The sequence below is a fragment of the Drosophila persimilis genome, unplaced genomic scaffold, assembly GCF_003286085.1.
Source record: "Drosophila persimilis strain 14011-0111.01,24,50 unplaced genomic scaffold, DperRS2 tig00002290-arrow-arrow-pilon, whole genome shotgun sequence".
Taxonomy (NCBI): Eukaryota; Metazoa; Arthropoda; class Insecta; order Diptera; family Drosophilidae; genus Drosophila; species Drosophila persimilis.
This window is the reverse complement of record NW_020825656.1, coordinates 26,913-39,586: the sequence shown is the minus strand read 5'-3', so window position 1 is coordinate 39,586 and position 12,674 is coordinate 26,913. Positions and strand designations below refer to the sequence as shown.

Genomic DNA, 12,674 nt, shown 5'->3' with positions numbered 1-12,674 from the left:
TAAACCAAGAAATAAAAGTAGAAGGTAACGCATTAATAAAAATACATAATTGCAGCGTACAATTAAACGAGTTCTTAATATCCAACTCAATACCAGAATTTGCACAGAGCATATACATCAACAATAACGTAACAAAAATTAAACCACTGTCTTATTTGCAAACCAAAGAAATTGTAATAGAAAGTACGCAATTAAATAATGTATTACATGTAAGCTTAATACTACTATTTGTCATAATCATAATAGGATTAAGCTACAAATTGTTTAGTCTAAGTAAAAGCAATAAGCCTAAAACCAACCCGCACATAGAAACATCCTTAGACGAAGACGAAGAATCCCCAGCAGGCACAGTTTTAGACGCACCCGAACTATATCCAAGGATAATCGCCTGAGGACAGGCTTAAATCTAACAATGGGGGAGTGACATATCTATAGTCCATGCTCCGAATACCCTTGTCTATGTCTATTACCCTGCACCCACAATACTATAAACAATCCGACACTCTCAGCTTCGAAACCCCATAAACAATCTCACGCTCGAAATGGACCACGCGTAACCGATTGCAGGCAATGTAAACAAACACCCTAAGCTAGAAGTGGAACAGAAAACAATAGATGCCGCATTAGAATCCAGCCGCACTAAATCCAGCCGCACTAGAATCACGCCACTCTTCAGAGATCAATTACTAATCGATTCTCAAGAACCACGCCATCGTAGCTGACCAATCAGAGGCCCTATTCTCAGCCACCCCCAAGTAATGCAACACCGATCATATGCAGCGGAAGCCTTTCATCAAAAGCCGCCTTTCCCACATATCGATCGAGTCACGTACTCCAACTCCAAAGCCGAAGTCGAAGCCAACGCCTCCGAATCCAAATCCGAATCATCATATAAATAGTCTACATTTGGGAATTGGAGAATTGGAGAATTCAACATAAGTTAATTCCGTTCAAGACACCAGACATAAGTCATCGTCGGGGAAATAACTAATCAATGTGCACTAAGTTTAAGTGAAAGAAAAAAAATCTTTTTTAAAATGCAAACTGCAGTGTCGCATATTTAACTATATATATATTATAAAATATAATTTCAACATTTCTGACAACGAATAATTTAAAATGGAAATCAAACGAAACTAAACAAAGTACATGGGGTTCTTGCTGGACAGGGCCGGGTCGATCAACCGCTTCTTGTACTCCTGTTGGGGGGAGGCGAAGGTCGTGGTGCCAGTGAGGTACACGCGTCCGCGAGCGGCGGCCAGGTGGGCCAGGTAGGCCGGGGCCGGGTAGGAAACGGCACGGTTGCAGCGGGGAAACAGGTGGCACAGGTTGTGGGTCAGCTGCTGGAGGAGGTCGATGTCCAGGCGGCCCGTGTTCGCGATCACGTTGTAGCGAGTGGGCCTGGCCGTGCCCTTGATGGACTGGTGGCTGACCATGAACCACTGCACCTCGTTGGGATGCACTATGGTGCGGTCCACGACGGTCCCCGGCTCCACGTTGTTGAACTTGTTGGACTCCGAGGGGCAGCCGCTCGGGAGAAGCGCGTGTGGTGCCGTTTGACCACTATAATGCAGCAGATTTTCGGCTTGATTCCAATCTGTGGAGAGAAGGGTCTGGGATCAGCAGAGTGGAGTAGGGGATCGAGATTCAACTCACCTTGGCACAGGCCACGGACATCCCTCGCAGCTCCTCGTTCCTGATCTTCGGGAACTGGCCGTCGCTGACCCCGTCGCGGTAGTACATGATGTGCTCCGGATAGCACTGGCGGTACTTGCGGTAGACGCGCAGGTGCTCGGTCAGGATGGACTCCATGTCCTCGATCTCCTCGAGGGCCCCTCGCTGCAGGCGGTACTGCATGTTGTAGGACGCCCCGAAGGCGTCGTGGGACGCGGCCACGCCGACGACACTGGGAATCTCCCGCTGCTCCGGCGAGGGGTGCGTGACGTCGGCCCCCACGAACATGACGTTCTTGGGCAGCGCGGCCGTGTCGGCCTTCAGCGTGTGGTTGATGCCGTTCAGCTTGGAGTTCATCTTCAGCAGCAGGTTCCCCACCACCTGCCCGTTGCACCTCCGCTCGACGGTCGCCTGCTTGATGCACTGCGTCAGGATTCCGTACTCCAGCTCCGCCTTCTGCTTGAGCTTGTCGTAGAAGTTCCCGGAATTCGGGATCACCACAAGCACCAGGTCGTATTGACCCGCCTTGAACTCCTTGAAGCTTGGGTCCAGGCTCCTGACGTCCGTGTACGTCCGTATCTCTGCCTTGGGGGACAGGGACATGTTGACACGCGCACTGTGGCTAAGGACCTGCAAGGAGGGGGAATCATAACAGAGATCCTCGCATCTTGTTGTAGTTCAGGCCTGGGTGGAGGATGGCCCACTTGTGGGCCTTCGGCCTCGAGTCGAAGAACTGCGACCTGTCGATGTGCCACAAGCCGTTCCTCACACTGGCCGAGGCCTTGTTCCGGTACTGGATCAGGGGGGGGTCGAGGACGCGCGTCTGCACCACGATGAAGTCCGTGTTGAGGCGAAAGCCGAACCGCGAGATGGTGGGGTCCGCGTTGTAGTCGAAGTGCCGCAGCAGCTCCAGGATCTTGCCCTTGCGCGCGTTCGTCGAGGTGGCTGCAATGTCCACGATGCCCGCCGACTGCACCTTGGAGTCCTTCCGCTGCAAAGGGAGCAATCAGAGCAGGGATCGTGCTGCATGGAGTGGGGTGGGTGGAGGTGGACTCACGTTCAGAGCCTGCTTCCCCTCGATGCGGCACAGCTCAATGGGCAGATAGACGGACATCTGCGGCGATCCGACGTGCAGGCAGAGGAGGTTGGGGTAGGCCGCTACCGTCACCTTCGTCCCATCACAGTTGAACGCCTGCCTGGTGGCCGGGTACTGGGTCAGCGCGTTGACCTTGTAGACCCTCGTGGCGCTGAGGAAGGACTTCGGCGGCTCGTAGGCCACCGAGATGCCCTTGAGGTGCGCATCGATATCCGAGCGCCTGCTCTCGAGGTTCGTCTGGGCTGTGATCTTGCTCTTCGTCTGGAAGCGCTCCAGGTACTCGACGACTTGTGCGTTATGTCCACGTTCACGAACGGCCGATCGCCGAGCACCAGCGCCTGGAACAGCCCGAACAGAACCTCCTCCCCGTTCTCCAGGCTGTGGACCTTCCCCGGCTCGGATAGCTGGTAGAAACTCCGCCCCGAGCGCACCGCCTTGCTGTGGCACGGCGCGGCCAGCACCACCTCCAGGCACTGCAGCGCCCGCATGGGCTTCTCGTATATCCTGTCGCGCATGTAGGTGCGCAGGGAGTTCAGGTCCACCTCCGGGTTCGCGGTCTCCTTAATCTCCACGGCGTACTTGAGCTTCCTGCCGTACGGATCGCTGACGGTTACCTCCGCGCCCTGGGACCGGCAGTTGAGCTTCTCCACGGAGTAGCAGGAGGCCCGTCCATCGAAGGCCGCCACCGCACCTTCCAAATGCTCCACGCGGAACTTGTCGAACGCCAGCCGGTAGAACTTCTTCGGCAGCTCCGGCACGAACTTCACATCGTAGTGGTATGCCACCGCCGGCATCCTGTCCAGATTCACCTGCAGGTAGTTCACAGCCACCTCGCCCAGGCGGCCCACAGTGCCGCGCTTGAGGCCCTGGACACGGGGTCCGTCTCCTTGTCCCCGCTCCGGCTCGGGCACTTGGTCGCTCTTCAGGGCCTCGGCGGCCGCGCCGGGCTCGGCAACTGGCTTCTTCTTTTTGTAGTTCTTGCTTTTGGCCATTCCGACCTTTGCTTCTGCTTCGAAAGGGTTAATAGATATTTATTTACTTACCTGTGTGTCTCTGAATGTCTCCAGACGACTGAAAATTTTCTGTGTTTCAGGATAGGATGTGTGGAATATGTATGTTTCTCGGTTGCTATGTACTCTAGGTTTCACAAGTACAAAACATACATATTTGAAGCATAAATAGGGAAGGTGTTTCGTTTTATATAGGGCGGACTTACACACCTTCACCAGCTGATCCAGTGCCACAGTAGCGACTTGCTCACACGCACTTCTTCGTTCGGGGTGGTTCGTACCAGTGGCCGATATCTGATCAGATAAATTAGCTGTGACCGGAATAATTGGGAAAGATTTGTGGCAAATTCAATGAGCCCAGATGTACCAGATAGAACAGATACACCAGATAGACCAAAAGATATGCTGAGTGATTCCGAGTAATAAATCAATAAATTACCCCGGTCTTACGCCAATCTTACGCCATGCAAAACTGTTTGGGGCCGGGCCGGGCCGGGAATCCGGCACAAGAGCCGCGGATAGTCCGAAACCGAAAACCGCGATATCCAGATATAGATGTATAAATCGGAGCAGAGGTTGAAATTAAGTTATACGCGACTAACCCCCCCTCCCCACTCCCTCCTTCCCCCTCCCTTCACCCTCCGCCGTTTATGTATTCAACGAACTCCTAAAATTGCGCCACACAGCGCTATTCATATATTCAAAAAAAGATTTATCATAAAGTCTGGCGCGAGACTCCCCCCCTCCCACTCCCAGTGCCCCTCCCTGGCCCCCCCAACCATATATCGCACTCCATATATTATCGTGCGGGAATATGTGCGTAGATTTCGTTGCACTCATGCCTCTCCTCCCCTCTCTCTCTTCTCTCTCCACCCTTCTCTCTTGTATCTTCCGCAGGGTCCAGTCCATGAGCAGCGCTAGAAATCGCGGCAGCAATCGTGATCAGGAGGTGGAACGCTTCCGATCAAGCGAGGATAATGTGTTCAATATTTCGCAATCGCATCAATTATCGGGGCGGCACAGGCACCAGGAACGGCTCAGCCGGCGGCGATAGGGAAAGGGACAAGGAGCGGGAGAGGGAGAATCTCCTTGCCAAGGAGCTGGATGCGGACAGCAATGGCGGGATCGAGGCGATAGCCCCTAGTTTCTAGCCCGAGCCCAAGCCGGAGACAGAGGTGGAGTTGGAGCCCACCGCGGGGGTCTTTTGTGGTCTTTTTTTAGGAGATCCCGTGGTTTTAGTTTGAATTTAAACAGAATTTCCACCTGTTTTCCACGGCATTCCATAACAATTTCCATAGAGCAATATATACAATATTTTCTGCCCAATCTTTTCGTTTGCCTTTAGGTTTTAAAAGGAGCTTATTCTGAAAAAAAGGACTGACTACAGCACAAATCGAATCGCATGCCACAAATGCATATCCCGCCTGGCCTGTGGCCTCTAACGACCCCCGGATACCCTCTGCGCAGTGGCCCCCTCAAAAAGTTCGCACCCATTTTGGGGCTCGTTAAAATTCCGACCAAATCACAGCGAAATGAAACAAGAACACAACTGAAAGAAAAAGAGAGAAGAAAAAAAAACCAACGTAAATTGCAAATATTTCATTCCGTTTCTTCTGCTTCTCCTTCTTTATGTTTTACGATACACGATATACAGTATGACATGTGTGTGTGTGTGTGCGCGCGCTCCCCCTGGCTCATTTCCTTGCGATTCCCGGCCCCCTTTTCGTACGTTTTATGCCTTTTTGCATACATACTTTATATATTTGCGCAAAAATTTATGTGCGCTATTGTTTTTATGGCATGCAAGTTAACGTACCCAATTCCATTGAGCTCTTATACGAGTTGTAAACAATCTTTGGCTTTCCAAAACGAAAACAATTTCAATCTTGGGCCTCCGCCTAATTGATTTCTAAGATGTACAATCTCAAGCGCCCCCGCCGCAATCCCATTCTTTGACACTCGCCTAAATGGAAAACCAATGTTTGCCCACACCCGGCTTCTCATAAACAATCTCACTCCCGGCTTTCTGCAGATCCTGCACTTTAGGCCTTTTACAGTTCTCTCTTTGGATGACGAAATCTAATACTCGGGATGGCGAAATCAATTGAAATGTTTATAGAAAAACGATTCCCGAAAGGGATCAACGATGCAAAGATCAGAAAGTTCAAATCAGTCATGATCCAGCAGCGACACCGCAAAGTCTAGCTAAATATTAAGATCGCGCAATCCCTTGCCCGGAATTCCTTTGTGACCCTCTACTTAAATCTATATCAGTGAAGTTCGAAGTAAAATAAAAACTTTTTAAAAGCACAATCCGCTACCGCAGTTATTTAATTGGCGCCCAACGTGGGGCGACGTTGTATAAAAAGCACCGAATGATAAAAGTGTTGCGTCGTGCCGAAACCCGAAGGACAATTAATTAATGGAATAAATCCTTCAAATTTAAAAACGCGGAGTGACTGTGTGATATAAGATAAAAAAAAGTGAGATAAAAAGGAAACAAACCGGAGCTTAGGGTGTGCAAAAATAAATACAAATACAAATACAAATACAAATACAATGCAAAATACAAATAAATAAAAAAGCTAATCAAGTCAATTCATAAATACAAAAAAACCAAAAAAACCCAAAGTTTTTAAACAAAACCAACAAAACCAAAACACAAAGAAAGTGAAACGATCAGCGAAGCCAAAGAAGGTAGACCCCCAGAAGACCCAGTTAAACAAAGAAATTTAAGAAGGAAGACCCGTTCAAAGACCTGTCAGCCAAATCAAGAAGGAAGACCCGTGCGAAGATCAGTCAGCCAAACTAAGAAGGACGACCCCTACCGGATAGCTCGTGAGCAAAAGTTGTATTAATAAATATTTAAGTTCAATTAGGTTATATAAGATTATAAAAACTAACATATAAGAAAAATTAAAGGTGGATCAACTAACTTTAGATTTTGAAAAACTAAAAATGATTAACTCTCAAACAAGGACCGATCTCACAGCAGATCTGGTCAAACAATTGATAGCACTTTAAATTTCACAAGTACAAGAGCAAATTGTAAATTTAAAACAACAAATAGAAACTAAATCCGATCAGGTATCAGATTATCAGGCAGAAACAATAGACGAGACAATAAGAGATGACACCACATTAAAGGTAAAAGAATCCCTACCAATTTTCAATGGTGGATTAAACCAATATGTAGGATGGAGGGAAGCTGCAGAAACTGCAGTGAAGTTATATAAGAAAGGAAGTAAGCAATATTATATTGCATTAACAATTTTGAGAAACAAAATAACAGGACCAGCACATGACGCACTGACCAATCACGGGACAGTTTTAAATTTTGATGCCATACTTTCACGACTTGACTTTGTTTACAGTGACAAGAGACCGATTTACATAATAGAACAGGAGTTAAGCGTTCTCCGACAAGGGAACCTTTCAATTATAGATTTCTATAACGAGGTTAACAAGAAAATGACCTTGTTAATAAATAAGACAATAATGACTCACGGAAAGGACAGTGAAATCACCAAAGAATCAAATAAAAAAATTAGAGACAATGCCTTACGCATTTTTGTCACTGGCCTAAACGGCGGCATTGCAGAAATTCTATTTTCATTGAATCCCCCAGATTTACCGAATGCCTTGGCAAAGGTACAGGAGTTGCAATCTAATAACATTCGGGCCCAATTTGACTACCAATTCAGCGGTCCCAGAAATTCAGGGAATAATAATTTCAATACCTTAAGATTCAACCAACGACAACCTAGGACTAACAGTTCACCATTCGACCAAAAAAGGGATTTGCAGAGGAATAACATGTCTTGGGGACAACCCTATTTCTTGGGTAATAGACAACAAAATCAGGCCCCAGAACCAATGGAGGTAGACGAATCGATACAAATCCGGAACCGACAGAACAGCAATCAATTCAGGGGAAATAATAACAATAGAAATTATCGGGAGAATACTAACGGTTATTATAGGAGAAATAATAACAATTATAGCCAAGCCCAGCATTTCAGGGCAAACGTAGTACCGAATAATCAGTCTAACGACAATCAAGCGCAGAAAAGAAAGCTAAACGAAATGTCGGAACAACCGGCTAATAAAGCAATGAGGATAAATAACATTGAGGAGGATCATTTTTTAGATCAGCCCCCGAAGTAGGTCTGCCCTACCTAAAAAGAGTAGACAGAAAAATAAACAGAGAATTAAAAGTTTTGATAGATACGGGAGCAACTTCCTGTTATATAAAAAAAGGAATTTACGAAAATAAAAAAGAATTACCAATTTATAAGAAAGTTGCTACAGTGAATGGGTTTTCAATAATTAAATATTTCCATAATATAACTATTTTCAACACAAAGCAAGTGTTTTATGAAATAGATGGAATGGAGGCAGATTTACTAATAGGATTTAACCTATTAAAGAAAATCGGAGCGGTTATTGATACAGGAAAGGGGACTTTAAGTTATAAAGACAATGAGGAGAAACTAATATATGACGAGGTCCTTTCTTTAAACAAATTAACCTTTATAGAAGGAAAAACCATCCTTCCGTTGAAGGAATATATAATTAAAAAATATTTTGAAGAAGAAAAAGAAATGAAAAGCGATTCAGTAAAGGTAGAAGGAAGTTTATATAGCTTGGGATCAAAAAATCCTGAGCACGCCGACGAAGAATTATCCGACATTAAAAGTTCGAATAGTTTGGGATTAAAGAATCCTGAACACGCCGTCGTTGAATTATCCGACAATGAACAATTTAAAAGTTTGGGATGCAAAAATCCTGAACGCGCCGTCGTAGAAATATCCGACATTCAAAATTATGCAAATTCTGAATTGAAAAAAATGAAATTGTATAACACAATAACCTACAAAGAGGACAATTTAGAAAATCTCAGAGAGAAAATGGTATCTATCATCGAAGAAGACCATGCCAATATAAATTTACAGTTACCGTTCAGAACGGATATAAAAGGAGAGATTAACACTGAACACGATAGACCGGTATATGGCAAGCAGTATCCATACGCTTATTCGGTTAACGATTTCGTTAATAACGAAATAAGTAAAATGTTAGATGAAGGTATAATCAGACCTAGTAAAAGCCCATATAATTCACCGGTAATAGTAGTACCAAAGAAGGGAGTAAATGAGGACGGAACTCCTAAGCATAGATTAGTAATAGACTTTAAGAAACTTAATGAAAACACCATACCGGATAGATACCCTATGCAAGATCCTTCAGTAATCCTTGCCAATTTAGGTAAAGCGAAATATTTCTCGGCCATTGATTTAGAGGTTTCTATCAGATTTTAATGAGGGAATCAGATATTGAAAAAACATCTTTTTCCATAAATAACGGCAAATATGAATTTCTAAGAATGCCTATGGGATTGACGAACGCTCCCAGAATTTTCCAAAGGGCAATGGACGATATACTTAGAGAACAAGTTGGGAAAACTTGTCACGTTTATATGGACGATATAATAATATTTTCAATAACTATAGAACAACATTATAAAGATCTAATTCATATAATATAGATATTGCAAAACGCTAACATGAAAATTTCCATAGAAAAGTCTAAATTCTTTCAATTGGAAACCAAATTTCTGGGATACATTGTTTCCCAAAATATCATTAAAACAGATCCAGACAAAATCTCAACAATACAAAACTATCCAATTCCTAAAAATATCAGAGAGCTACGTAGCTTCTTAGGACTAACAGGGTATTACAGAAAATTTGTCCGAAATTATGCCACAATTGCCAAACCATTAACAAAATATCTGAGCGGAGTAAATGGGATAGTTTCACGAAGGGCATCCAAGAAAACATTAATACAGCTGGATGAACCAGCAATTGGTGCATTTAATAATTTAAAGGACAGTTTAATAGCACATATTGAATTAGTACAACCAGATTACAATAAAAAATTCACATTAACCACAGATGCATCGGACATAGCAATAGATGCAGTTTTGTCGCAAGATGGGAATCCCATAACATTTATTTCTAAAACTTTAAGTAAAACCGAGCAATTATATGCTACTAATAAAAAAGAATTATTAGCTATTGTATGGGCATTAAAAAATTTGCGAAATTATTTATACGGAGTGAGTGGAATTGAAATACATACAGATCACCAACCTTTGTCCTTTGCAATGTCGCAAAAAAATCCAAATGTTGAAATGAAACGTTGGTATTACTTCATAGAAAGTTTCACACCAAAAATCATTTATAAGCCAGGCTCAACTAACGTAGTAGTGGACGCGTTATCTCGGATTAAAATAAATCATATGACAGATAGTGATGTCGACCAGACAGAATCAGAATCAGACATAAATACTCAGCATTCAGCAGAGAGTAGTTTTGAAAACGTCATTCAAGAGACTAGCAAGCCTCTTAACCAATTTAAACAGCAGCTACTATTAGCGCAAGGGAGATTCACAGTTCATGAGTTAGTAAGAGTTTATGAAAATACCCGACATATTATTGAATTTGATACGGTTGACAATCTGCTAATCATTTTAAAAGAATTTATTCAGCCTCACTTAACCACAGGAATACACTGCACTTTAGAAGATTTATACCTTATCCAAAATAAGCTAAAGGAAAACTTCATAAATAAATTTCTCTTCACGAGAAAGTTCCTCCAAGATGTAGTAAATTCAGAAGATAAAGCTATAATTATAGAAGAAACACATTGCAGAGCCCATAGAGGACTAGACGAAAATTACAAACAAATAACTAAGCTGTATTATTGGCCAAACCTGCACAAAAAATTAAAAGAATATATAAAAAATTGTGAGATCTGTAACAAAAACAAATATCACAGACACCCTGTGAAAATTCCAATTGGGGAAGCTCCCATTCCAGCAAAAGAAGGAGATCAATTACACTTAGACATATACTATGCCCAAAACCTAACATTCATAACTTGTATAGATTCTTATTCTAAATACTTGGTGGTCAAGGAAATTCAAAGTAAATTAAACATTGAAAATAAGGTAATGGAAATTTTGCAACACTTTCCGTTAGCAACATCATTAATTACTGACAACGAACCAAGCTTTACTTCAGCACAATTTAGATCATTCATACAAAGAAGTAACTTAACTATTTATTATGCTGATCCCAGACACAGCACCTCAAATGGACAGGTAGAAAGGGTACATTCCACACTAACAGAAATAGCGCGGTGCATCAAGGATGAACTAAATCTAACAGATTATTCAGAAATAATAATAAGGGCAGCACTGAAATATAACCTGACGATACATTCAACGACCAATCAAATGCCATATGACATATTGTATAACAAAATAGAACACAAACATAATCCAATATTACTTAAGGAAGGTCAGACCAAAATGCTTAAGCTACATAACAAAGATAGAAGAGAAAAAGATTATAAAATAGGAGAAGTAGTTTATGAAAAGAAATTCGGGGAAAGAAATAAACTTCAATCCCGATACAAAAAGCAGGTAGTTAAGGAAAATCGACCGAATAAAATTATAATCAACAATAGAAACAGAATTATACATAAAGATAACATCAAATATTAAATATTTTTTCCAGAAAATGTATGCGAATATACTAATACTGACTTTTGTTATATTGACGACTTCGGAAGTAATTGACTATACGCATAGTGACTATCTATTGCTCAAAGACGACAGAGACGTTTACACTTATGAAACATACGCTGAACTTTTCCATATTACTAATTTGAGTTTTTATAGAGAGATAATTGATAAAGAATCCAAATATGTCAACAAATCAATTAATTCAGACGATGAGTGGGAAATATCAATGGACTTAAGTCTATTAAAATTAATGATTTCAGAATTAGTTCCAAAACGGAATGAAAGGGGAATAAATGAATTAGGTACCATTTGGAAATGGATAGCAGGCAGCCCTGATCATGACGACTTTTTGAAAATACAAAATAAAGTAAATGAATTAACTGAAAATAATAATAAACAATTTGTAATAAATTCCAAATTTTTCAAAGAAATTGAACTGCTATCAAATTCATTAAAAAATGTCATCTTCAATGAAGAAACGATACTGAGAAAGCATCGTTTAAAATTAATAACTTTTGACCTACTAAATTTAGTTGATACCATAACCCTCTTAAAAGTAAACATTTTCAATACAAAAATTTTAAATAAAAACGAAATAGAGGACATTTATAAGCATGAAAAACATAATGTTGAACTGTCTGATCTGCTGGACATTGCAACGGTTAAAATAATTCGAAATGCAGATTTAATAATCATTTACATAAAATATCCTCAAATTAAAGATATTTGCAAGTTTTACCATGCAAGAGCCATCTCACAAAATGATGGAATGTTAGTTATAAGTGAAAAAGTTTGTGAATGTAAGGAGAAATACTATTTAATGAATAATTTTAAAAGTGAAACTTTTAACAATTACGCACAAATAAATTTAAAGAGTACCTGTTTCACCAATTTACTTAATGGCTTTAAAGCCAACTGCACTAAAAAAAGGGAAAAAAACAAAGAAATAGACATGATTCAGGATGGTGCCATATTAGTTTCAGGCAAAAATATCGTAGACAATACTACTTTGTTAGGATCGTATCTCCTTATATTCAACAACACAATTGTAATAAATAATATAACCCACATAAATGATAAGGGTAAAATTCTAAGATATATATCGCATCATAGATATAGCGATTTTGAATTAGTTGATTATAAACAATCGAATGATAAGCAATTTTCTTTTGATAATGTTAATATTTTAAATCCCCTTATAACATTAGGTAATACGGCCTTACCATTAACAACATTATTTTTAATCATTTTGATATTGTTAATGTTATTCTACTTCGGCTATAAATTAACCAAATTTGTA

General features: G+C 41.7%; 1 pseudogene; it reads right to left on the bottom strand.

The window, feature by feature from the left end:
* Positions 1–1,105: 1,105 nt before the first annotated feature.
* On the bottom strand, positions 1,106–3,746 carry LOC113567199 (annotated as a pseudogene).
* Between the last annotated feature and the right edge of the window lie 8,928 nt (positions 3,747–12,674).